Source organism: Heloderma suspectum, chromosome 15 (assembly GCF_057233095.1).
Source record: "Heloderma suspectum isolate Gila_16-S chromosome 15, 16-S_ref, whole genome shotgun sequence".
In the NCBI taxonomy this organism is placed as follows: domain Eukaryota; kingdom Metazoa; phylum Chordata; class Lepidosauria; order Squamata; family Helodermatidae; genus Heloderma; species Heloderma suspectum.
The window spans coordinates 16,300,458-16,328,088 of record NC_139472.1 but is presented as its reverse complement, the minus strand read 5'-3'; the positions used below and the strand labels follow the sequence as shown (position 1 = coordinate 16,328,088).

At 46.1% G+C, this 27,631-nt stretch overlaps 1 pseudogene; it reads left to right on the top strand.

Moving 5' to 3' along the window:
• Nucleotides 1–8,883: 8,883 nt before the first annotated feature.
• LOC146335401 (arylacetamide deacetylase-like 3) lies at nt 8,884–19,176 on the top strand (annotated as a pseudogene).
• The last annotated feature ends 8,455 nt before the right edge of the window (nt 19,177–27,631 follow it).

Here is a 27,631-nt window from a genome sequence, read left to right as displayed (position 1 = left end):
TGTATGGGAGGTGATATCATATAAGGGATGTGACTTAGATCATACCTGAATGGTTTAGTGGTTTTCCCTATGTTCTTCAATTTAAGCTGAAATTTTGCAAGAAGCAGCTCATGATCTGAGCCACAGTCAGCTCCAGGTCTTGTTTTTACTGACTGTATAGAGCTTCTCCATCTTTGTAGGGATGTATGAAAGGGACTTACATGGTTCCGCAGCTTGCTTCGTGGTGGGGGGAGGTGCTTCGGTTCTCCCCCCGAAGTTCAGGCTGGGGGGGGAGGCACCCCGCCTCGCCCGGCCGAAATTCAGGCCGGGGAGAAGCGCCCCGTCTCCCCGGCCGCGAAATACAAAGGTAAGAAAACAAAACAAAACACACCCGTGATAGGCTACATAACGATTAACGTAGCCTATCACGGCTAGATTTCCAAAGTCAGCCGTGATAGGCCACGTTAATCGTTATGTAGCCTATCACAGGTGACTTTGGGGGGGGGAAGCGTGTACGCAAATGGCGGCGCCCATGGGCGCCGCCATTTGCATTCCTTATTTGGTCCTGGTAGTCTACGAAAAGATTTACATAGACTACGGCGAAAATAAGGGCAACGCTATTTGCGGGGGGGTGGCGGAGAATGCGTTGGCATTCGGCCTCCCCGAGATTCGTGGAGAAATTCTCCGCCATCCCTACTTTGGCTGCAAAGTACATAATCAATCTGGTTTCGATATTGACCATCTGGTGATGTCCATGTGTAGAGTCGCCTGTTGTGCTGTTGGAAAAGAGTGTTTGCTATGATCAGCGTGTTCTCTTGGCAAAATTCTATTAGCCTTTGTCCTGCTTCATTTTGTACACCAAGGCCATGCTTGCCTGTTATCCCGGTGATTTCTTGACTTCCTGCTTTAGCATTCCAATCCCCTATGATGAAGAGGACATCTTTTTTTGGTGTTAGTTCTAGAAGGTGTTGTAGGTCTTCATAGAACCGATCAACCTCAGCTTCTTGGGCATCAGTGCTTGGGGCATAGACTTGAATTACTGTGATGTTGAATGGTTTGCCTTGGATTCGTACTGAGATCATTCTATCATTTTTAAGATTGTACCCCAGTACTGCTTTTCCTACCCTTTTGTTGACTATGAGTGCTACTCCATTTCTTCTAAGGGATTCTTGCCCACAATAGTAGATATGATGGTCACCTGAATTAAATTCGCCCATGCCTGTCCATTTTAGTTCGCTGATTCCCAAGATGTCGATGTTCAGTCTCGCCATCTCATGTTTGACCACCTCCAGCTTACCTTGATTCATTGATCTCACATTCCAGGTTCCTAAACAATATTGTTCTTTACAGCATCGGATTTTCTTTTCACCACCAGACACATCCACAGCTGAGTGTCCTTTCGGCTTTGGCCCAGCCGCTTCACTCTTTCTGGCGCTACTTGGAAATACCCTCTGCTCTTCCCCAGTAGTATATTGGACACCTTCCGACCTGAGGGGCTCATCTTCCGGCGTCATCTCTTTTAGCCTTGTGATAAGTTCCATGGGGTTTTCTTGGCAAGAATACTGGAGTGGGTTGCCATTTCCTTCTCCAGCGGACCACATTTTGTCAGAACTCTCCGCCATGACATGTCCGTCTTGGGTGGCCCTGCACGGCATAGCTTATGGCTTCACTGAGTTACGCAAGCCCCTTCACCACAACAAGGCAGTGATCCATGAAGGGGTATTTACCTGGAGCTCCCAGCAACTGAATGGAGAAGTAAGCTGTCTTGCTCAGAATCAGTATTTTATGTTTCTCTGTATCATTTTGCCTGCTCTTTAATAAAATCCTTGACTTCTCTCCACTTGTGTGTTTATTGCTTCTGAATCCTAAAAGAACCTTTGCCCCTTGGCAAAACAGCTACCCCTCTGGAAATCTGAACAATAAGGATTATTTTATTTCCTGCAGCATAGGTGTAATATGCTGCAGAGTGTTTACTCTGCTCAGTGACGTAGCTGAAGAATTCTGCATCAGCTGCAGCTTCCAGACCAACCTTAAGGGCAGCCTGCCTCACATAAAGCCCACTGCAATAACTGAACTTTGAGGTTACCAGTGCCTGAACCACTGCCTTTTAAATTGCTTGTTTAAGCAATTTACAATTTTATTATTGTAAAATTTCAACAAAATGAAACATAAGTGAAATAAGCAGAGAAATCATCATAAAAGCTGTCAGGGGAATTCTGGAATACAACACCCAAAATATGGCCGTACAAATGGAATTGGGAGTGTGTTGTGTGCTGTGGGAGTAATACAGATGATACAGTGCAAGAATAAAGCAGTCATGTAGTTCTTCCCCAGGTCACTGAGGTTACTTGGGCCTCTAGTGAGAAAGATGGATCCAGACGTACCCCCAGATTGTGCACCTAATCCTTCAGAGTAACTGTAACCCCATCCAGAAGAGGTAACCTACTTATCTCCTGGACCTGAGATCCACTCTTCCACAAGGTCGATGCAGTCAGGGTTACCAGTCATTCAACCAAGGTCCAGGCAGGATAAGGCCTATGCCATGGAGGAGGAGAGTTTGCCATTTTCCATTGCATTGTATAGAAATGCAATAAATAATAACATATTGTGTTAAGAATAACCTGGAATCAGTGGAGAAGACTGGACCAACCGCTCTGTGTCCAGCAAGGCCATCCTTCTGTTTGCTCCTTAACATACTTGGACCAAATTCTGATAAGTAGCATCATCACATTTCGGACAACTATCTGGGTCAATTAAGGTCTCCCAATCCACTAATAGTAATGTGGAGGTGTGTGTAATACCTGGTAGCTACATCACCAAAGAGTTTGCAATTTCAAGTAAGGAGCTACAGAATGATAGCCAGCACAAAGCTAAGCAGATCCCTCTGAGACAACTGATCAACAGAGTTGTCTGTATATTCAGCATTAACCCCCTTGGAAAGGTACAGTGGGACTTCTTTATGCCATCTTGCTTGGGGCAGGAGGAATGATAGCAATTGTTTTTTTCTTGCTGCTCTCCTGGGAAATTTACTATGATCTCTCTAGGACCAGTATTCCCTCTGGATTTGACCACCCATTAAAACTTTGAATTGCTAACTGTGGAGTCATTATGGCAATCACTCTGGTAAGTTTGCCATCATCTGTACGTGGAAGTTACTGGGCTCAAGAGAAATTGGGGAGTGTGGTGAGTCAAATGGAGTTTGGACAAACATTTAAACTTCTTTGTGTCTGGTTTCCAGTGATCATGTGAGTTGGTTCCATTCACATATCAATGATGCTGGGGGGGGGGGATGAGGATATTATATTTTATCAAATATTATCAAAGATAATAGAGGCATTCTATCAATTTTGTAGGGCCTCATGTGGACACTTGACAGAGGGACAGAGCTAAGGATCCATAATTTGATCCCTCTATGTTTGTTTTTTTAATGGAAAATATATGGGGAGGGCTCCTCATTTGGTCAAAGCAATGGTACTAAGGGAAGGGGCTGTTAAGGTCTTTCCTCTGCAACCCTGGTTACTATTTGCCCCACGTGCAGAAATATAATGATGACAAGGAGACTGGAGGGGAATTTTGATTGGGGGAAAAGCATAGGGTGGTTGGGAAAGGGGTCATTTCTCATCCTGCAGCACTGCTGTTCTGATCAAAGTGACCTTTAATGCATGGCATTAAAAGAAAAGGAAGGAAGGAAGGAAGGAAGGAAGGAAGGAAGGAAGGAAGGAAGGAAGGAAGATCTAATTTAGTATCTTTCACATCCCCTTTTGTTTGGATGACACAACAACCTATGAAGGGGACTAGGTTGCAGAATGGGCCCTGTGGACACCCAGCAGGTGCCACAAACCATTGTAGCTAACTTAATCCACCATGGATTAAACATCCCTCACTACTTATTTCATACTTCTTTCTATAATGTCGAAACAGCAAAACAGCAACAACAAAATCACCTCCGCCCTTCTCATATTCTATATTATTATTATTATTATTATTATTATTATTATTATTATTATTATTATATTTCTATACTGCCCCCCAGCTGAAGTTCTCTGGGCAGTTTACACACAAAATATAAGAAACACACAAATGGACAGATTACACAGAGACCACATATATCTAAAAACAACTTTGAGCAATCAGCCAAACCATAAAACAAATCCAGGATCAATTAAAACTCATCACATGGTGCCAAATGCCTGCGAAAAGAGGTAAGGCTTGACCTGGCATGGAACAGATCACAACGTTGGCACCAGGCAGGCCTCTTGTCAAGTTTGCACAAAAGTCTTATTTTCCTTGGCAAATGGGGAGAGATCAAAGACCAAGGCTGTGCCTGCCTCTGCAACAGAAAGACCACAACAGGCCAATATGGATATGCCTGAGGTTATTTAAAATATGCCTCTTGATTTAAATTATTAGAGCAAAACAACAAGGGAACCAATGACCTAGGGAGGTGGTGGGCTCTCCCACACCGGAGGCATTCAAGATGAGGCTGGACAGCCACCTGTCGGGGATGCTCTGACTTGGATTCCTTCACTGAGCAGGGGGTTGGACTCGATGGCCTTGTAGGCCCCTTCCAACCCTTGTTGTTGTTCAGTCGTTCAGTCGTGTCCGACTCTTCGTGACCCCATGGACCATAGCACGCCAGGCCTTCCTGTCCTGCGCTCTCTCCCGGAGTGTGCTCAAGTTCATATTCATTGCATCCGTGATGCTATCTAGCCATCTCATCCTCTGCCGTCCCCTTCTCCTTTTGCCTTCAGTCTTTCCCAGCATCAGGGTCTTTTCCAGGGAGTTTTCTCTTCGCATTAGGTGGCCAAAATATTGGAGCTTCAGCTTCATTATCTGTCCTTCCAATGAGCACTCAGGGTTGATTTCCTTTAGGATTAAAATTAAAAAATTTTAATCCTTTAGGATTAAAATTAAAAAAAATTTTCCTTCCAACCCTACTGTTCTATGATTCTAGGATTCTATGACTTCTACATCTGTTTACTGTTTTCATAACATTTAATTAAAAAATTGATTAATATAAAGTGATGTTATTGCAATAGATGCTACCGTTCCTGGCCAGAAGCAACCCAACATCCTGGGTTCTAAAAGTCACAGGTCTTCTACACACTTGTTTATTTCTTCATTATTTTTATTTGTTGAAATATCTTTTCCCCAAGTTACTCTTCACACAGACTCTAGAGACTGCTAACAGTAAATATAAGGACGGACTTTCCACAAAATGGCAGCTTGCAGGGTGGCAGGACACTGGATACCACTCGCTGTGTGCCTGTAGACCATCCAGGAGCACACCCCGCATGCCACACAGGGCTGGTTGGCCAGCATGATGCAGCAAGCAGGGTGCGAGGCGACAGTGGGCGAGTTCTGCCATCCCTAACAGGGACAGGCGAGACAAGTGAGCTCTCTCCAAGAGTCTGTTGATGATGCTTGCAAATGTGAAGGGTGGAGAGACAGACTCTGGTTTTTCCAGACACAGAAGACCAGTGGTTTCTCTCATAGATGAGGTGCACCTTTGATTTTCAACCCTTAATGTGCTGTGAGAAGATCACCCCCTCCCCAAAAAAATTGTTTGCAAGCTTTCGAGATCTCCAGATCTCTTCTTCGGGCAAGATGTTACACAAGGCAGGATAGGGGGAATAAGGAGGGGGGAAACCAATTAGATGCTGAAGTCACCTTCTCTGCAACTCTGGATTAGTTAGTCCCAGGTAGTGTGGGGGGTGTATCTGCAGATCAGTGGGTCATGTGAACATTACAGAAAGGTCCCCTGCCCCCCCCCCGTTATGCTGATAAGAAGGAGGGATATTGCAGCTCCCATTTTCAGAAATATAAACTCCAGCTTTTCTCAGGAGTGTTTTCTATCCTTGTCAAAGCATGTGAGCTCCTTTTGCCAGTAGATCACAGAGAGAAATTCATCAGTCTTTATATTAACAAAGTAGGTTATTTTAGATGGTGTTATAGGGAATTGATATCAATTGAAGCCAACTGGGTAGCATTATCTACCGGTTGGAGAGGGTCAGCCAAACAAAACAAACAAAAACCGGTATGGTGTAGTGGCTAGAGTGTTGGACTAGGAGTCAGGAGATCCGGGTTCTAGTCTCCACTCAGCCATGAAGCTCACTGGGTGACTTTGGGCCAGTCACAGACTCTCAGCCCAACCCGCCTCACAGGGTTGTTGTTGTGAGCCTAAAATGGAGAGAAGGAGGATAATGTACGCTGCCTCGGGTTCCTTAAGGAGAAATAAATAAATAAATAAAACCAGCCCCACATTTCTCACATGAAATAAGACCTGAGTTAGACAAAGTGTGAACTCCTGCATGACAGCATGCTCCCACTCCACCAGCAGCTATTTCAGAAATGCAACTGATGTTCAAAATACACATTACATTAAAACTGGATCTAGCAGCTATGGATTTAGTTCATTGTTACTCTAGAGTATGTGCAGGCAACCTGATCCAGATCTTAAATGCCTCCTTGCCTCTGAGATTAGGGTTCTGATCCAAATCAGGGTCCTGTACCTACTCTGATAGACTGAGATTTAGAGTTATGTCTGTGAGGAGCTATGGTTTGATTATGACTGACGCATGCAATGTCTTACTGGGAGGTGCAAGAGGGGAGGAGAGGGGAGGGGAGGGTGACGCATGCATCCTGAGCTGAAACACGCACGCACGCACGCACACCAGATCTCTGTGCTCTTTAATTTCTTATTAGAACATCCTTTGGGACATGAAAAGTGTCCCTTTCCTTTTGGGGTTGGGGCTGGGTGAGAGAAGTGGGCCACTTTGGTGTTCAATGTGCTGGTGCAGACAAAGGAAAAGGATGGGATGTAATTTCTAGCACTACGCCGAACATTTCTCCCACATCTTTTTTTCAGTCATTCTCACTCAATTTGGTAAAAGAGGAATGGCTTTCGAAAAGTAATTCTGTGGTGAAGAAATTTTGGAGAAATTCTCCTGGGCTGGGTTTGGGTTTCTTGGGCTTACTTTGCGTAGGAGGTGGCTGAGGGGTGAGCACAAGGGTCCTGTTTTCATTGCACAATCATCTCTCTGGCAGCCTGTAGCCTCCTCAGCTCCCTACATTTCAACTGAAGCCCAGTGGAAGGCACCATGAGGTAATTCCTCCTTTGGGTCTTTTTCAGATCAGGACATGCAAGCAGCCTGGGAGGCTGGCTGAGATTAGGTACGCTCAAAAACACCACAAACATAAATTATAAAACATCCTGAATGAGGCAGAACGGAGGACGCCTCTTTCATGTGAGGAGAAAACTTCCGGGAAATCGGAGGACGTATTTTGGCAGAGCATTAGCTCCACCTCATCCCTGGAGCTGGACACCACACTGCCCCCACCTGCATTGCAGTGGATGCAAACTGGGGACTGAGCTGCCAAGACAGTTGATGCTGTTGCAGCACACACACACAAAAAACCCAACCTGAGGAGGAGGAGGAGAAGGAGAAGGAGAAGGAGAAGCTGTGCTACAAGCTCTGCCAATGGGGAGCCCTACCTGGGAGAAACGGTTGAGAATTTCTCCTCCCCCTGGAGAAATTAGATGAAATTGTCTCCCAAATTTATCTGCCCACAAGTAAGGTGGGGAATTTCAAGAGGCCATTTGTGCACTGCTTTAGTAATTTCACAGCTGGGGGTAAGTACATGCAAACGTGGGGTGGGGAGAACTGCACCAAGTCCCTCCCCCCTGCCCCTCAGCCACCTTTGGCTATTGTAAAATAATGCATTTGAGGCAAAAGGGTGCACCATTATATTCGACTTCTTTTCCTTCTCCAAACAGGGGAAGATTCTGGAACTGCTGGGCCCCTGCAGGCAGATTGTCTTTCTCCACTGCCTGCTGGATCTCAGGAGGCCCACGCTGGACCCCAGCCTCTCTTCCAAAGACCTGCATTTTGATGGGGTGCCTGTCAGGGTTCTAGGGGTGGATGAAAGTCACTTACCTTTTCTCGCAGCTTGTTCGCGGTGGGGGGGAGCGCTTCGCTGCTCCCCCCGTGAAGTTCAGGCCGGGGGGGGAGGCTTCCCGCCTCGCCCGGCCGAAATTCAGGCCGGGGGGGAGGCTTCCCGCCTCGCCCGGCCGAAATTCAGGCCAGGGAGGAGGCTTCCCGCCTCGCCCGGCCGCGAACACGAAAGTAAAAAAAAAAAAAAAACAACGTCCCCTGATAGGCTACGTGACGATTCACGTAGCCTATCACAGCTAGATCTGGAAAGTCAGCCGTGATAGGCTACGTGAATCGTCACGTAGCCTATCACGGGTGACTTTAAAAAAAAAAAAAAGCGCGTACGCGAATGGCGGCCCCCATAGGGAGCCGCCATTCCCGTTCCTTATTTAGTTGCTGTAGTCTACGTAAATCTTTACGTAGACTACGGCGAAAATAAGGGCAACGCAAATAGCTTTGTCCTTATTTTCGCCGTAGTCTACGTAAACATTTACGTAGACTACAGCGACCAAATAAGGAACAGGAATGGCGGCTCCCTATGGGGGCTGCCATTATCCGTACACACTTTTTTTTTTTTTTTAAAGTCACCCGTGATAGGCTACGTGACGATTCACGTAGCCTATCACGGCTGACTTTGCAAATCTAGCCGTGATAGGCTACGTGAATCGTCACGTAGCCTATCAGGGGACGTGTTTTTTTTTTTTCTTTCATTGCAATGGCAGGGGCGGCAGCCGGTTGAAAGACCGGCTGCCACTCCCACCCCGCTCGAACACCGGACGAACCGCCAGCCGGACCCGCCGCCGGGAGGGACATTCAGGGAAGGTAAGTCCCATCCCGGGGGGGGGGCGGGGGGCGGGGGGGCGGAGGATTTCTCCCCGATACTTGTTCGGGGGGCCGAACACGTTGGCGCTTGGCCCCCCGAAGTTTCGGGGAGAAATTCTCCGCCATCCCTGGGGTTTACCAGCCCAAAACGCCATCTGCCGGGCCAAGGAGAGGATTTGTTTTCTTCCCCGGAGGAGCTGGAATGTTTGGAAGCATCGGTAAGTGATTAAGGCTGCAGTCCTATATACACTTCCATGGGAATAGACATGTTTGGGATGGCACACTGAGAGAGATTCACACCAATGAAATATTTCTGAACCTACATGCTTAACACAGGAATTGTGGACTGTTTCCACCCCAAGGACTGAATTAGGTCTGGAAAGTCAGAGGTCACATGCCAGCAGTGGGCAGATCCACTGCTCAGTGTGGATGGCGCTCCTGCTGGATGTCCTCCCCATATTTTCACACACAGAAATACACATCAGCATGAGGAACCCCCATGGGCCATATTTGAACACTGAGCCAGAGGTCACCAAACCTGGTTTAAAGTCAAATGCCAGTCCCTAAATTATGTTGGCAAAAGGGAATTGGTGGTGGCCCCAAAATTATGGACCTTATTTATTTATTTATTTATTTATTTATTTTCTTAATCGCCCATCTGGCCGGTCAGCCGGCCACTCTGGGCGATGTACAACAGTACAAATTAAACAGTAAAATTATCCATTAAAACATTATTTAAAAAATGCCCTAACCCACCCCAAATGCCTGCCTGAATAACCACGTTTTCAGTCCGTGGAGGAAGCTCATTAAAGAGGGGGCATGGCGGAGTTCCCTAGGAATGGAGTTCCACAGACCTCCCTTTTTTTGTTCCATCTTTTATCATTGTACTTAGTGTACAAAATATTTCTTATCTTAACATTGATGTGAATTTAATTTTTTTTAAAAATGCATAAACCACTCTTGGGAAAATGTGTATTTGAAAGGTAACTTATACAACTTTTAAATGAGTAAATAAAAACTGGGCTTTGATAGAGAATACCCAGTGAGACTCCTTAGTTGTCTCTATCTATCCACCTATCTATCCAGCTATGTATACAACATCCACCTAAAATACTGCATACTCTGACTTTCAGAGTGAAAGAACCCCCAAGAAAGCCTATAAATGGATTTGAGAAAAAATATAGAACAATTTTATTTAAAAAAAAATATGTGGCTCCCAAGTTATGGGGAGGTAGTATAGGCCTTCCTCAGGTAAAGCTCATCAGAAAGCCAAATTGCAATTCAAAAAGCCCTAATACACTTTTTGGAAATAAAGATAACAATTAACTCAGTCTTAGGGCAAACTAGACATGAGGTTTCTCACATGGTTTCTTCTGGGGGTGTTGGAGAAATCCACAATGCAACCAAATGCATTCGGAGTTTGATGAATTCGACTGTGGGTTCCACAGTTGAACAGCTTTTGTCCTGTCAGCTGGATTCCGCAGACTTCCAGACCAGTTTAATAACTTTGCACAAATTTTGTTGTAGAAAAATATGCAAAATAATAAATCAGCCAAAAATGTGCATTTCCCCCGTGAGCTAAAGCATGAACATTTGCATTTGGGGGGACTTTGCTCATATTCATATGTGTGAATTTGCACAAACTCAGGAACAAAAAAAACCCGATTCTGTCGATGGGCATACGATGGAACAAAAGGTGCCTGACAATCTGTGAAACACAGATGGAACTGATTTTATAGACTCCGTACATCTCTCGTTTCTTCTGGTGTGCAAGATTTTTCCTTGACAAATCACTGGGAGGGCCCTGTGCTGGATCAGGACCCCAGGGTGAGCAGAGACAGGCTTTAATGCTTTGTCCCAGATGCAGAAAAAAGGGAGTATCCAATGGTATACAGAGTAGGCCCACTGAAGTGAATGAGCCTAGTTAATGTAGGACTACCATTGGATACTGCCCAAATGTCAGCAGCAGCTAAACCCGCCCTCCTGCACACCTGCGATTTACAAGGGGAGAAGTAGCAGACACCAGGGAGAGTGGTGACTCCAAAAAAGTCTAAACCTGCCCTCCCCTTTCACCATCATCCCAATCCACCTTGGGCCCCCGTGCTGCCAGCTACTTCTGAAAGAAAAATCTTGCACTCAAGGGCTAATTGCTTTTTAAGATTGGCCCTTAAAGATCCATTGACTATTCACTCAAAAATCTAGAGTATTATGCATTGTGTAATAAAGGCATAATTCCAGCACTTCTCCATTAAATATTCAGTTTGTTTTTCAGAAACCAGGAGATTTTGGGGTTGCGGTGGGGGGGCGGGTTGAAACATATAGAACTCGTGCACATTTTGAATTTCCTCAGGTCCTTTGCACTACAATATTGGGAGCAAGGGAAACTCTTTAAACAGCATGAATGTGGTGTGAAGGTGGTGGTGATAAATCAAGGTTTCAAATAGCTTTATGTTGTTATGGATGTCACTGAATTAAGAATTCAGTAATTGTTATTAACTAGCTTTATGATGTTCTGGATGTCACTGAATCCTTCATCTTTATTACTAGCTATGTATGAAGATGTTTGCTGTAAAATTGCCAAGGAGAGTGATTCAGTCCTTGTGTCTGTTGGGTAAGTGACTTGAACCAAGATTCGTTGCATGGAAAACATGGGATTTCTTGCATCGGTTTCTTGCAGTACCTGTTGATGGATTTGTCTGCCAGAAGAAAGAGGATCCAGAAAAAATAAAAGCTGCCAGTGTTTTACGCACTGCTCCCAACCTCTAGCTTCCTTTCACCCTTCAGGGGGGAGTAGGGATGTACGAACCCACACCCATCCAGGTTCCTCAGGCACTGGCCCAGCCCCTGCCCCCACTTGCCAGTCCCCGACCATATTAGAGCCCCTCCCCTGCTCGGTGACCAGCCCGTGCTTATCCCAGTGGCCTTGTCAAGCTCCACAGTTGTCATTTTTTTAAAATCCTTTTTATTCTACTTTTATCTTTATAAATGAACCAAAGAACACCAACAACATAATCATCTTCTACAGTTTCCAACATTACATTATTCTTAAGAGGACCCATCAATAATAAAATAGAGAAAAAGAGAGAGAAGGAAAAGAGAAAATATAAGAAGGAGAGGGAAGGACAAAGGGGAAAGAAACAGAAAAAAAACAAAAGAAAACAAAGCAGAATATAAACAAAAGATTACATCACAAACTTAAATTTAAACTACATTACCCATAAACTTCAAATATCAATCTCCTTAGAAATTATACCTATAATATTACCAATCTTACAAATCAATACAGCATAAGTAATCAATTTCAATATTGTATCTTCAGGCTTATAACAAGGAAGCAAGCTTACAATTCATTTCCATTGGCCATATAATGCCCTTTAGCTACTATATAATGATAAAGCTTAAAATCAACCAGCCAGAAATATTACTAATCCTAGTATATATAATATAATATAATTATAATATATATTATAATTAAAATAATTAAAATGAAAAGAAAAAGATTATAAAGGATAAAAAAAGAACAATCACTAATGTATTTTGTACTATCTATATTTTAGATAATATCATTTCTAAATATATAAATGAGTGTGCACATTTCTATACACCCTCACACAGGAGATTTAAGTACCGTATATCATATCCATTTTAATGCAGTCGTCATTTTTTTGAAAAATAAAATGGTGATGGGAAAATGCACGAATTTGCATAGGCATGAAAACGTGCATTTTTGTGAATGCGCATATTTCTGTATAGGGCTGTGCACCACTTCGGCCCGAGGCCCAAACCCCAAGTCGAAGCAGGCTGCTTCGGGCCACTTTGTGCCCCTTCTGAAGTGAAGTGGAGGGGGCACAAGGCGGACTGGAGTGGGTCGGGGGCTCAGTGCACTTCGGCCCCCAGCCCAGCCCCCCCCCTCCGGCGCCTCCAGGTCTTTACCTGAGCTGCCTTCTCCTTGCTACCCTGTCCCACCGCCCCGCCACCTCCTGAGGCCTGGACTCAGTGACACTTCTTGCAGGGAGTGACTCCTTCTTGCAGGCAGTCGCCATTTTAAAAATGGCAACTCCCTGGAAGAAGAGTTGCCATGCATCCAGGAGGCGGTGGAGGCGGCAAAGATGGCAGCGAAGACAGCAGCAGCGGGTGGCGGCAAAGGCAATGGCGGTGAAGGCAGTGCAATGGAGAAGGCGGCAGCAGAGGAGGAGGAGGCCCAGGTAAGAAGCTGGGGGGCTTCAGGTTCGGGACCGAGGCAGGTCAGGGGCCCCCCAGATCTTCCGAAGCTGGATTGGGCCTGCCTCGGAAGCCACGAAACAGCTTCCGCATCGGATCAGGGGGCCCCTGCACAGCCCTCTTTCTGTATGTGTGAAAATGCATATTTTTTACAAATATGTTCATGCACACACAAATATGTGCATTTTTGTGATCACCATTTTATTTCTCAAAAATATGATTTCTGATGCACCCGCGCCATCCCTAGTGGGGAGACTATGCACTTTATATCATACCGACGGCATGATACCGACCCTCTTCCAAGGAGCATATGCAAACAGGAGGTTTCATACCTGTTAAACTTGGCAATCAGTGCTGTGCACACCCAGCTTTTGTTGCATCACCTACACAAAATCATTTAATGGAGATGACAGTGCTTAATTCAGCAGGTTTGATCAAGCCTGGATGTGCAGCCCTGTTTGCAATGAGATTTCCTACTCTCTGTCAAACAGATGGGAAATTCTCAATTCTTGTAATGCTCAGGGTCCCTGAATTAGTGATGTGCAAACTCATCCCTGTCTGGGTTCTCCAGACTCCCGCCCAGCCCCTGCCCCTTATTTGCATCCCTTTTGGATTCACCGTTTTAGCCTACGTAAATCTTTACGTAGGGTAAAACGGCGAATCAAAAGGGGACACAAATAGTGCCCGCTATGCTATTTGTGTTCCTCTTTATTTTCGCCGTCATACTCTACGTAAATATTTACGTAGCTTAAGACGGTAAAAAGAAGGAACGCAAATGGCGGCGGCCGTAGCCGCCGCCATTTGTGTACGAGGTTTTTTTGTTTTTTTTAACCCACCCAACCATGATAGGCTACGTAAAGATTTACGTAGCCTATCACGTCTTTTTTTTTCTTTTTTTTTAAACCTAGCCATGATAGGCTACGTAAATCTTTACGTAGCCTATCACGTCGGGGGGGGGGGTTTACAAGACAAATGGCGGTGGCAGCCGGTCAGAAGACCAGCCACCGCAGCTGCCGCAGCCTGGAAGATCTGCCCCAGTTAAGTCTCATCTGGGAGGGATCCGTGGGGGGGGGGCGGGGGGGCAGGCCGTTCCGCCACAGATTTCGGAGGGCTGAATGCACTGGCATTTGGCCTCACCGAGATCTGTGGCGGAATTCTCTGACATCCCTAGAATCTGCCCACGACAAGGAGGTGATCCGTTCCTCCCCCGGAATCCTCTTCAGCCAGCTCCACTCTGCCACGATTCCACAGAGCTGCAGGCCAGCTCTAAATTTCCAGCGATACGGCCGCCATGCCATATCGCTGGCTGAAGGGACTGACTGCAGACGCAAATGGCATCCAGGACACCATTTGTGGCAGTAAAGGCCTTAGTTTAAGGTAAATGCAGCCATACATGGCCGTTTTTATCCCTGTTTTACGTGATAGTCTACCCAAATATTTGTGTAGCCTATCGCGTGAATGAAAAGCACAGACGCAAATTTACGGCTGCATTTACCTTTAACTACGGCCTTTACAGCCGCAAATGGCATCCTGAACACCATTTGTGTCTGCAGTCAGTCCCTTCAGCTAGCGATATGGCATGGTGGCCGTATTGCTGGAAATCTGGAGCAGGAGGAACCGGCCAAAGAAGATTCTGAGGGGAGGCGGAGGTAAGCCTTCCATTCTGCCACAGACTCCAGGGGGCTGGATTCTTTAGAATCTGGCCTCACTGGAGTCCGTGGTGGAATTCTCCACCATCCCTAGTTCATTATATCCCCGCATTGAGCAGGGTGTTGGACTAGATGCCCTCTAATGTGACTTCCAACTCTACGATTAGCGAACCAGTCAGCACTTGTTTTTCAGGGGAGAGTGCTTTTTAGGGTAGGAGTGATACAAAACTGCTCAACTTTTCCAGACAAATATAATATTTATATCCACCAAGAGGTTCAGGTATGTGTTTCTCCTTGCCCAATGACCAATATTATCCTCACAACAATCCTGTGGATTAGGGCAGGCTGAAAGACAGGCCAAAAGTCTCTCAGGGATCTTCAAAGCTAAGCTGGTTCTTTGGTCTTAGTCTAACGCCTTAGCGGAGGGATGTGGAACTAATGCTGTGCCGAAAATTCCGATTCTTCCATTTGCAGCATTTGGGGGAGGGAGAGAAAACTGACAAAAGAGGCTTGCGGGGTGAGATTTCAGTGGATTTTCTCCTTGGGGATTGGGACAGGGTTTCCACATACCTTTTTTAAGTGTAGGCAATTCTGGAGGGGTCTTCTTTCTGGTGGGTTTTTTAAAAACACACACACCCCTCCTGCACTTGCAGGAGCCCCGGGACTTTTCTCCAGCCCAGCAGTTCTTTCTGAATGTTGTTGTGAGGATAAAATGGAGAGGAGGAGGATAATGTAAGCTGCCTTGGGTTGCTTGCAAGAGGAAAAAAGGCAGGATAGAAATGCAATAAAATAAATAAAATAAAATAAAATGTGACATTGCCCTCTCCAATAGGCATTCAGGAGTCTGCTAAGCCCCATCCCTCAGAAGGGAGAAGGGCTGGGAGAGCAATTAAGCCATGGCTCAGTTGCTTTGCACCTCCGTCACTTTCCCCACATGAGGAAAGTGAAGGAGGAGTGAAACCAGTGAGTCTGTTTTGCTCCTCTGTCGCATTCCCTGTGCTCCCCAACCAAGGCACCATCTGCAGGAGCTCCATCTGGCATTTCAGCTAGGGAACCAGTGATGGCAGGGGCCCACCTGAGACCTTACAGATGGAACTCCACCAACTGACATCATCCTGCCCAGAGGGGCTCCATGGAGGGCATGGAAATCTGGACCCCATATCCAAATACATTCCCCACCCCAGCCATATCCCATGGATGGGAAGACATCAAACTTTCAGTCTCTGTTTTCTTTTTTTATTAGAATACTAACGTCCACAAACAGGTGCCAGGTGCAAAACAGCTTCAGTGGGTGGATATTAGAAGCAAGGACCAGCGTGCCTTCTGTACACATGCTCAGTCCAGGATTTGTTTTCCCTAGGGATGGGGGAGAATTCCGCCACAGACCCCAATGAGGCTGGTTTCCAAGAATCCGGCCCCATTGGGGCCCATGGCAGAACAGAGCACTCACCTCCGCCTCCCCCCGGAATCCATCTGGGTCGGATCTGTCTCTGCGTCGATCCTGCAGAGCCGGCCACCTGCTCCACATCACTGGCAGATGTTGATACGGCCAGCAGCTGTGCTGTATTGCTGTGCTAAGTAAGTCTCCGGATGCAAATGGCGGAGTGGGCGCCATTTGCAGCCACTATGCCATTTGCTTCTGGAGACTTACTTAGACAGCAATACAGCACGGCAATGGCTGCCGGCCATATCGACATTCACCAGCAATGCAGAGCTGGCGGCCAGCCCCGCAGGATCGACGCGGAGCAGAGCCAGCCTGGACGGATTCCAGAGGAGGGACGGATCGCCTCCCCCGCAGATCGACAGGTAGGGAATCTGCCCATCCCTAGTTTTCCCCCACAGACTAGAATTCTGGGCCCTTCTACACACAAATCCATTCCTGATTTCCCCCCAAGCTTTCTTTGTTTTCCAAGCCACTGTTTTGTGTTTAGCAACTGTTAAACCAACTGGAAGTCAGAAAGCCTTGTTGATCTATGGCAAGTCACCGAAAGGTTGACTTGCAGATATGACCCTACCAAGCCATTTACACCACGCCAGCTTTCTTGCAACATCAGCATTCTCTCCAATTTCTCTCCAGTTCTGAAATCAGGTTTGTCTTCAGTATCTCCCCAGTGTCCCTTTCCTCAAATGTGGAAGAAATATTTGTAGAACAGACCCTTCACACCCTTGCAGTTTGATGTGGCAAGATAAACCGATATTAGAAGGGCCAGTCCTCTTTATATACAGAGAGGCTGAAGATGCCATCCTGAGCTAGGCAGGATAGGAAGAGGTTAAAAAAGGGGGATTCATGGGCGAGATTTTAAAAAAAAATCCATAGCTGTACTACGTCTGCCACGTGCAAGGAAGGAAACCAAGCTTTCTTGGCAGAAATTACATGGGTCCATTTAGAAAGAAAGAAAAAAAGAAAGAAAGAAAGAAAGAAAGAAAGAAAGAAAGAAAGAAAGAGCAAATTCTCCCATTGAAGTGCTGAAGTGACATTGAAGTAACACTAGTATAAAGCAGAGAACAAGGGTGGATTTGCGAATTGTAAAGTAATTAGAATTTAGAACAAGAACAAGAACATGCATGGTGAGAAAAGCCAGAAAGAAAGGTCATATCAGGGGGAAGTGAAAAGGCCTCACCCCCACCCCACCCCAAAAAAGGCAAGAAAAGTTGTCTCCCAACCTGAAAGTGTAACCTGGGAGAAGAGTCAGCCAGGCACGCAACAGCAGTAGTCTGCTGTCACAAGGCACTGATAAGTAAACACATACACGCTCACTCTCTCTCACATGCAAATAGTTCTACAAGGGCCAATAGGTCCAGTCCAAAATGAGTCCTCAGGTCTAAAATTTACACTAAACATTTCATTTTGAATCTTGAGGTTTAGAAGTTATTTCGAATTTCGGATTGAAATCATGCAAGCTGCATATGCATTTGAATTTGAATCATACTGCCCAAATTTGTACCACCATCTCTCTCTCTCTCTCTCTCACTGGATTCTGGAAAGTTAACATTTTGCTTCTGTATTCTGCCTCTCCAGGTATCACCTGTCTCCCGAGCACCCCTACCCCACACAGTGGAAGGACCGCTTCACCGCTACTGTGCACTTTGTGCAAAATGCAGAGCTCTACGGGGTGGATCCTTCTCAGATCATCATCGGTGGAGACAGCATTGGGGGCAATATTGCTAATGTGATTGCCCAAAACCTGGTAGAGAGATCAGACCTCCCAAAGCTACGGGCTCAAGTGCTGATATACTCTGGGCTGCAAGGAATGGACTTCAACCTGCCTTCCTATCAGCAGAACTGCTCAATGCCGCTTTTGTTCCGGGAGAATCTTATTCTTTTTGGTCTGCAGTATTTTAGAAAGGACCCTTCTCTGAAGGAGGATGTGTTGAAGGGATCTCATGTGCCAGGTGAAATGAGGCTGAAATATAGGAAGTGGGTGAATCCAGACAACGTTCCAGAGGAATTTAAGCGCCAAGGCTGTGAAAGAGTGCCCCTCGCACCTTATAAGCCTGATGTGTACAGGCAGTGGCCAGAGCTGCTGGACCTCTCCTTTTCTTCACTTTTTGCTGAAGACTCCATCATCTAGCAGCTCCCGGAGACTTTAATTGTGAGTTGCGTGTACGATGTACTTCGAGATGACTCCCTGTTGTACAAGAAATGGCTGGAAAACAACGGTGTGAAAGTCAGCTGGTTCCATGCTGAAAACGGGTTTCATGGGGTGATAAACATGTTTGACTGTGGTGTTATGACATTCCCCAGTGGTATAGAAATACTGTAGACTTTGTCAAACATTTATGAGAGGATGTTGCACTGCTACAATTACCTAATGATACCTATATATTGGGGTGGAAGGGTGAAACAGTCGCACCATTCTTAGTGTGGTTGATGTGGCACTGGGAGGACGGATAGCCAGGTTAGGGGGACACAGCCTAGACACTTAGTGGCTGTGCCAGGTTCCAGCCCTTCCCCCAGCTGCAGGCAGGGTGGCTGCCCTATCAGCCCACCCTCGGGTCTCTGATGCTGCTTTTAAATGCCAGATCAGTTCAAAGTAAGACCTCCCTCATCCATTACTTAAGTTAATAGTGGACAAGGCAGCCAATCTGGCATGTATAACCGAGACCCAGGTGAGTGAGCAGGGAGGAATTAGTCTCTCCCAGCTCTGCCCACCGGGGTACTTGATTCAGCATCAGGGAAGACCTGAGGGCCAGGGAGGAGGGGTTGCTGTGGTCTATAGGAATTCCATCTCCCTCTGCAGGCTCCCTGTCCAAACACTGGTCTGGAGTGTTTGCACCTTGTGTTGGGCCAGAGGGACAGATTGCGGGCTCTGTTGATGTGCCACCCACCCTGCTGCTCAACAGACTCCCTATCTGAGCTGACAGAGGTGGTCTCTGGTACGCTGTTGCAATCCCCAAGACTGTTGGTTCTGGGGGATGTCAACATTCATGCTCAGGGCACTTTGTCTGGCGCAGCTCAGGATGTGATGATGACCATGGGACTGTCCCAACAACATGTCATCAGCCTGACGCATGTAATGGGGCATACTTTAGACTTGGTTTCTCAACTGGACATGGAGATGGTGGTCTGAAGGTGGGGGTTTCTGCATCAGTCCACTTGTCATGGTCAGATCATTACGTGCTGACATTTAGACTTACAGCAGATTTTCCCCTCTGCAAGAGTGGGGGACCTATTAAGATGGTCCACCCCTGGGGGCGAATGGATCCGGATGGTTTCCAGAGGATTCTGGAGAGGTTTCCAGCTGATATGGCAGGCTCTCCTGTCAAAACCCTGGTTGATCTGTGGAATGCAGAAATGAGCTGGGCAGTTGACATGATTGCTCCTGAGCGCCCTCTCCTGAGTAGAACTCAAACTGCTCCATGGTATACCCCAGAGCTGAGAGCGATGAAACAAAACAGGAGATGGCTTGAGTACAGATGGAGAACTGCTAGTGGACGCAATCGAATGCTGCTATGTGCCTATGGTAAAGTATACTCAGGGGCAGTGAGGCCAGCAAAAAAAAATCCATCATCTTGCTGCCTCTATTGAATCTTCTATCTGCCACCCAGCAGAGCTTTTCAGAGTCATCCAGGGACTATTACATGGTGGCCCTAAGGACACTGTAGATCCTTCTGAGGCCCGCTGTAATGCATTCTCTAGGGACTTCCAGGATAAGATCTCTTGCATCTGTTGGGACTTAGACTCCGGTGTTATAGCAGGTGAATCTGGTGAGGTATCCAGAGCACAGCCTTGTCCTTTTCTCCTGGATGAGTTTCAGGTGGTACAGCTTGAGGACATTGACAAGGTGCCTGGACGGGTTCAGGCAACCACTTCCTTACTGGATCCTTGCCCCCCTTGGCTGACAAACACTGGCAGGGAAGGAACAGCTGGCTGGGCCAGGGAGGTGATTAATGCCTCCTTGTGAGAGGGAGTGGTCCTGGGTCACCTCAAAGAGGAGGTAGTGAGACCACTCCTAAAGAAACCCTCCCTGGACTGGGAAAATATTGGTAATTTAAGGCCAGTGGCAAATGTTCCTTTCCTGGGCAATGTTCTTGAGCAAGTGGTTGCCAACCAGCTCCAGACACTCTTGGATGAGACTGATTACCTAGATCCATTTCAGTCTGGATTCAGGCCAGGTTTTGGCATGGAAACAGCCTTGGTCTCCCTGTATGATGACCTATGTCAGGAGAAAGACAGAGGGAGTGTGACCTGGTTGATTCTTCTTGATCTCTCAGCGGGTTTCAGTACCATTAACCATGGTATCCTTCTGGGATGATTGTCTGAGCTGGGAGTGGGAGGCACTGCATCACAGTGGTTTCACTCCTACTTGGAGGGTCAGCTCCAGAAGGTGGTGCTTGGGGAATGTTGCTCGGCCCCATGGATTCTCCAGTAGGGGGTTCTGCAGGGGTCAGTTCTGTCCCCCATTCTATTTAACATCTGCATGAGACTGTTGAGTGTGGTCATCCGGAGTTTTGGGGTGCATTGCCATCAGTATGCTGATGACATGCAGCTCTATTTCTCCTTTTCATCATCTTCAGGAGCGGCTGTGGATGTGCTAAATTGGTGCCTGGCTGCACCAATGGACTTGATGATGGCTAATAAACTGACACTCAATCCAGATGAGACTGAGGTGCTGTTGGTGGGTGGTTCTTCTGACTGGATGGAGGGTGCTCAACCTGTTCTGGATGGGGTTTACTCCCCGTGAAAAAGCAGGTCCGTAGCTTGGGGGTCCTCCTGGAGCCATCTTTGTCACTTGAGGCTCAGGTGGCCTCAGTGGCACGGACTGCCTTCTACTAACTTTGGCTGGTGGCCCAGCTAGGCAGCTACACCCCTATCTGGACAGGGATAACCTGACTTCAGTTGTCTGTGCTCTGGTAATCTCCAAGTTAGATTACCGCCGAATATACTGCCCAATAGCTGAAGCTCTCTGATAATGGGGACCAGAAGGTCTGAACATATAAGACCAACTCTGGACAGCTTTCACTGGCTGCCTGTATGTTTCTGAGCCCAATTCAAGGTGCTGGTTTTAACCTGTAAAACCTTACATGGCTTGGGACCATACTACCTGACAGAGCATCTCTCCTATCATGAACCTACCTATATACTACACTTGACATCTAAGGCCCTCCTCCAGTTGCCTACACTGAGGGAAGCTCAGAAGACAACAAGAAGGGAGAGGGCCTTCTCGGTGGTGGCCACCAAATTATGGAATGATCTTCCCAACGAGGCCCACCTGGCGCCAACATTATTATCCTTTTGGCACCAGGTTAAGACCTTTCTCTTCTCCCAGGGATTTGGCAGCATATGATAAGTTTTAATCGATCCTGGAATGTCTTATGGTTATGATTGTTGCTTCTGAGATTGTTTGAAGTTGTTTTAGATATATGCTTCTTTTGTGTATATTGTCTGTTCATGTGTTTTTATGTAAATTATTTTAAAGCTCTGTATATTGTACTTTTGATGTTTTTAATCTTTGTAAACTGCCCAGAAAGCTTCAGCTATTGGGTGGTATAGAAATGTAATGAATAATAAGAATTATAAGCCTTGAAAGTTCTAAATGTTCATAAAATTGATTTGGTTTATTAAAACCATGGTTTTCTGTCACGGGGAAATCCAGCCATTTTGGGGTCTGACAGATGCCCACGACAGACCCGGATCAGCTTGCACTCGAGAAATTCGCCAAGTTTTTAAAAACATATATTTATTTGTGAGTCGCAAATTGCACAAACCCGCAACTGTAAATATTTAAGAAAATCACAATTCGTGCAAAATTGTGGCCTAAATAGTGCAAATTACACCATTGTGCTGTTTAGAGCCAATATTTTCTGCAAATTGCAATTTACGCATTTATTTTTTTTTAAATGAAAAACTGTGAACTGGCCCAACTTATCACGCAACGAGTCAGGCCATCTCGCAGATGAGCGAGATGGAATCTGGGGACTGAGCTGGCGAAAACTTGCCAAGCTCTACCCCCCGCCCCCATGGATTCCTCCAACATCCCTAGTTAAAACTAGTGCTGTGCTGAAAATTTCTCCCATATTTTTTTACCATTCTCGTTCAATTTGATAGAAAATAAATTGTTTTCGAAAAGAAATTCAATGGTGAAGAAACTTTTGGAGAAATTCTCATGGGTTGGGTTTTCTTGTGCTTAGTTTACTTGGGAGGTGGCCAAGGGGTTTGTGAGAGTGTCTTGTTTTTTATTGTTTTTTATTGGTTTGTGAGAGTGTCTTGTTTTTTAAACAAAGCCCTATGAAGAGAGACTGAAAGAACTGGGCATGTTTAGCCTTGAGAAGAGAAGACTGAGGGGAGATAGGATAGTGCTCTTCAAGTACTTGAACGGTTGTCACAGAGAAGAAGGCCAGGATCTCTTCTTGATCATCCCAGAGTGCAGGACACGGAATAATGGGCTCAAGTTACAGGAAGCCAGATTCCAGCTGAACATCCAGAAAAACTTCCTGACTGTAAGAGCAATACGACAATGGAACCAATTACCTGGGGAGGTGGTGGGCTCTCCCACACTGGAGGCCTTCAAGACGAGGCTGGACAGCCATTTGTCAGGGATGCTCTGACTTGGATTCCTGCATTGAGCAGGGGGTTGGACTTGATGGCCTTGTAGGCCCCTTCCAACCCTACTATTCTATGATTCTATGATTCTATGATTCTATGATTCTATGATTCTACGATTCTACGATTCTATGATTCTATGATTCTATTGTACACTCTGGCAGCCTGTAGCTTCCTCAGTTTCTTGCACTTCAATTAAAACCCAGGGGAGGACATCATGAGGTAATCCCTCCCATAGGGCTTTTTCAGGTCAGGAAGCACAGGCAGCCTGGGAGGCTGCAGAGCAATGGAGAAATGTGTAAGAGAAGGAGAACACCCACACTACACAGTGCTGCCTCGCACTGATTAGGCAAGCTCAAAACCAGGATGAAATAAATGATGAAACACCCTGAGAAGGAGGTGGAAGAATGGAAGCCTCTTTCATGGGGGAAGGCTATCTTCAGGAAATTGGAGGACAGATTTTGGCAGAGCATTAATTCCACCCCTTTCCTGGAGCTGGACACAACACTGCCCCCATCACACCCACAATATGGCGGATGCAAATGGTGGGTGTGTCGGCCAACACAGTTGAAGCTGTTGCCACTTGCAGTGGCAGTGCCAAATACAAACAAACCCCAAACACGTACGAAGAAAGGAAGAAGCTGTGCTGCAGCCCCTACCCATGCTGAGACCTACCGGTGAGGAACTTTTGAGAATTTCTCCTCCCTCTGCAGAAATTCGATATAATTGTCCCACCTGTTTCTCTGCCCACAAAGAGGGTGGAGAACCTTGAGAGGTCATTTGCAGACAGCTGTAATTAAAACTGTTCTGCATTTGGCAAAGAGATTCAGTTTGGACCCTGAATTGATGACGTTCATCTCAGGGGTTCGCCCGACATTCACCTCAGGGCTTCTAGAGCATTTCGTGTTGCAGCACCAGCCATTAGAAAGCATTTCCCATTGACGGTAGGCAGCGATCTTCCATTTCGAACAGTGGTTGTCTGCACAAGTCCCGCCACTTTATTATTTATATATTTATTATTTAGAACATTTGTATACCACTCCACATCTAAAAAGATTCCAGAGCAGTGAACAACAAAAAATAAAATGAATGAAAGATAAGAACTGCTGATATCTACAGTAGGGCTGTGCCGAAAATTTCTCCCACACTTTTTTTCACCCTTCTCATGCCATTTGATAGAAAAGAAATGGCTTTCGAAAAGAAATTCAAAGGAGGAGAAATTTTGGATACATTCTCCTGGATTGGGTTTGGGATTCTTGGGCTTACCTTACTCATGAGGTGGCTGAGGAGTGCGCATGACTGTCCTGTCTGTCATTGTACAATAATCTCTGTGGCAGCCTGCAGCCTCCCTGGCTTCCCCCACTTCAGTTAAAGCCATCATGAGGAAGACGTCATGAGGCCATTCCTCCCATGGGGCTTTTTCAGGTCAGGAAGTGCAGGTGGCCTGGGAGGATGCAGAGCCATGGGAAGATGTGTGACAGAGAGAGAAAACACACAGCACCCTCGGCCACCTCGCAGGGATTAAGTAAAAAGAAAAAGAAATTCAAAATTCTGCCTCAGAAAAGTGGAAGCCTCAACACAGCGGATGCTGTTGCCACCTACAGAAGCAGTGCAAGGAACCAAAAATGCTGAGGGAAAAAGAAAGGACCTGTGCTACGCCCCCTGCCAATAGTGAGCCCCCTCTGTGAGAAGTAGGAGAATTTCCCTTCCCCTAGGAGAAATTGTCCCCTAATTTCTCTACCCACAAATTGGCTGGAGAATTTTGAGAATTTTGAGCATTCTCTAATCTATAGTACACTTCCACTTGTCCAGCTGTTACTGATAAGATGTGACCTTCTCATCTAGCATGGACAGATATCCAACTGTCCAATTATCTCTAGACCCACCCACCCACCACCCACCCTGGACATTCTGTTGCTACAGGAGTGGAAGGAGGAGCACCATCAAATGCCCATGGCACTCCCCTCCCAGGACCCAGGTCGATGGGTCTTGCTTCTACAAAGCCAGCAAGTACTTTCCTGTACAGCAGCCACACACTTGTCCAAAAAGACACACACACACCAAAGACTTTCATTCAGTTTGACATCACTGGTGTGTGTGTGTGTGTGTTTGTACGAGGGAGGGAGGGAGGGAGGGAGGGAGGGGAAGGGAGAGAGAGAGAGAGAGAGAGGAAGGAAGGAAGGAAGGAAGGAAGGAAGGAAGGAAGGAAGGGGGGAGAGAGGGGGAGGGAGGGGGGAGGGGAAGGAAGGAAGGAAGGAAGGAAGAGGGAGGGGAGGGGAGGGGAGGGGAGGGGAGGGGAGGGGAAGGAAGGAAGGAAGGAAGGAAGGAAGGAAGGAAGGAAGGAAGGGTGAGAGAGAGGAGGGAGGGAGGGAGGGAGGGAGGGGAAGGAAGGAAGGAAGGAAGGAGAGGGAGGGAGGACGGAAGGAAGGAAGGAAGGAAGGAAGGAAGGAAGGAGAGGGAGGGAGGGAGGGAGGGAGGGAGGAAGTGGGAGGGAGAGAGGGAGGGAGGAAGTGGGAGGGAGAGAGGGAGGGATGGAGAGGAAGGAAGGAAGGAAGGAAGGGAGGGAGGGAGGGAGGGAGAGAGAGAGAGACTTCTTTATTTTTCTGTCAAAGGAGAGAGGTAGATATTGACATGCCAGCTTAGCAACTGGGGACTGAAGGAGAAAGCCTGTGGGGAAATGTTTTTTAAAACCACTTTAAAACACATCCAATAATGATGATAATGATGATTTTTTCCTCCTCTGTCACAGCTAAGTGAGTTCCAGCTACCCAGGCCCACTCTGTTTGATGTCACTGGCAGGTGAGAGAGAGGTATACTTTGCTGCCCCAAACATGCAGGTTCCATTTTTTTTTGTCAACTTTTAGGCTGGGTTTGCACGGCCATGGAAGGGGTGGCTTATTTCCCCCTCCACATATGCCTGTCGCATGCCGGGGGGCTTGTGTAGTGCAAACCCAGCGAGGGTGACTTGTTGCTGTGGTTAACAAGCTATTCAGAACCCATAGGCTGCTGTAGAGTATAGGATTGTAACCTCCCACTGGTAAGTCATTTTAAAACATCTTTTCTTTTAGCTAATTAAAGCTGAAATCCTATACCCAGCTTCCTGGGAGCATAGCCTATCTTATATATATAATTCACAGTCTGGAGTTAGCTGGTCATCCCTTTTTGACTCCCTTCACATTGAACAATTCTCATGAAACACACTTCATTCGACAGCTTGTGACATGCAGATTCCACAAAAAATAACACTTTTCCCTATAATTCAAAGTCGGGGGGGTATGTCCATAAAGCTTTTTTCTCTCTCTCTTTTGGTAAGAATTAGGCTATCTTCTATAACAATGTTATTTATTTTTTAATATCAAGAACATGTCAATTACAATTAAACAATCTTAATTAATTGCAAAGTGGAGCAAAGTGAAAAATGAACACCCCCAAAAAAGGCTCCATACACCATTATATACTCAGGTGCAGGCCAAAGTGCAATGATATGCCTGTAACAAAGTGCAATGATATGCCTGTAACATATGGCCTGTAAACAAATCATGAAGGGATGAAGAGACACCTACAGTTAAAAGTAACCCAGTTAAAGTTTAGTTATTGCTCAGAAAGGAGGTCTCTACTGTTAAATTTAACAAAAATAACATTAAAAAGTATCTGTACACTTTTATAAATCCAGGTGCAGGCCAAAGTACAATGATATGCCAGTAGCATATGGCCCATAAACAAAGCATGAAAGGATCCATGCTGGCATGAGTCATGTCTGCACACTGGCAAATCTCAAGACTCAAGTTGCCAATGGATCACAAGAAGGACATTATGGTGGCCACTGTGGAGTTTACACCAAGAACATTGTATTCAAGGACGTTTTGTAAAGATCAAAGATGTAACTCATTGAATGGTTCAATAAACGCAGTTAGCTGAGTTAAAGCTTTCATTAGATTTGATTTTTCTCTGTGAGCTGTGTTCGTGGATAGCTGACTGATTAAACTTAATGGGACTTACTTTTGCATAGACATATGTAAGATTATGTTGTAAGCGAGAAAATGGACAGGACATTGAGCGTGGAGGATGCATGGTGTTGTGAACTCCAGCTTTGGATCAGTGTTGGGGCAATCATTTTCTGGGCCAAGGAGCAAATAATTATATAGCCCAATATCTTACCACGCCCTTCAAAAGATTTTTTTTTAATTACCAGCAGGAGTAATTATTCAGTCTCATAATCTGTAGGACATAGTACTTAATATCTCCAATGCTCTTTGCCCAATCACTTCAAATCTTACCTTCATCTCTGCCACTGCTGGGATTCCAAACATGCCTTATCTGAATTATTTTGACAACTTTCCTTTTCTTTCAGAACAGGCTTCCCAAGCATTTTAGAATATCACGTCCTAGATGCAGGAGTGGCTGATTAGTCAATGCTCATATAGTAATGTTGCTCGGTGAGAAATTTGCCTTCCTGAAGGATTTTTGGGGATGTAATTTCTGTTTGAAGATGATCATAGATCAATCCATTAACAGCACCCTCAATTAATCCAGGCCAAAGTGCCATCGAGGAGATGGAATCATAGAATCATAGAATAGTAGGGTTGGAAGGGGCCTACAAGGCCATCAAGTCCAACCCCCTGCTCAATGCAGGAATCCAAGTCAGAGCATCCCTGACAAATGGCTCTCCAGCCTGTCCAGCCTTCCATTGTTTATATCAGATCCTGATATAAACAATGGAAAAGGAAAATGCGCATTTTCACGTAGACAAATATGCGCATTTTTGCGATCGCCATTTTATTTCTCGAATAAATGGCGACTGCGAAGCTCGATGAAGCTGCTGGGGTGAGTGCAGGCCATTTGCGAAGCGCAGGCAGGCGGCAAGCAGGGGCAGAGGCTCAGCGAGCGGGGCTCAGGGGTGTGGGAAGGGGCAGTTCCTCCGGATTCCCAGATGGAATCAAGTGCCCGCACCATCCCTACTCATTTTAGGAGAATGCCGCCTG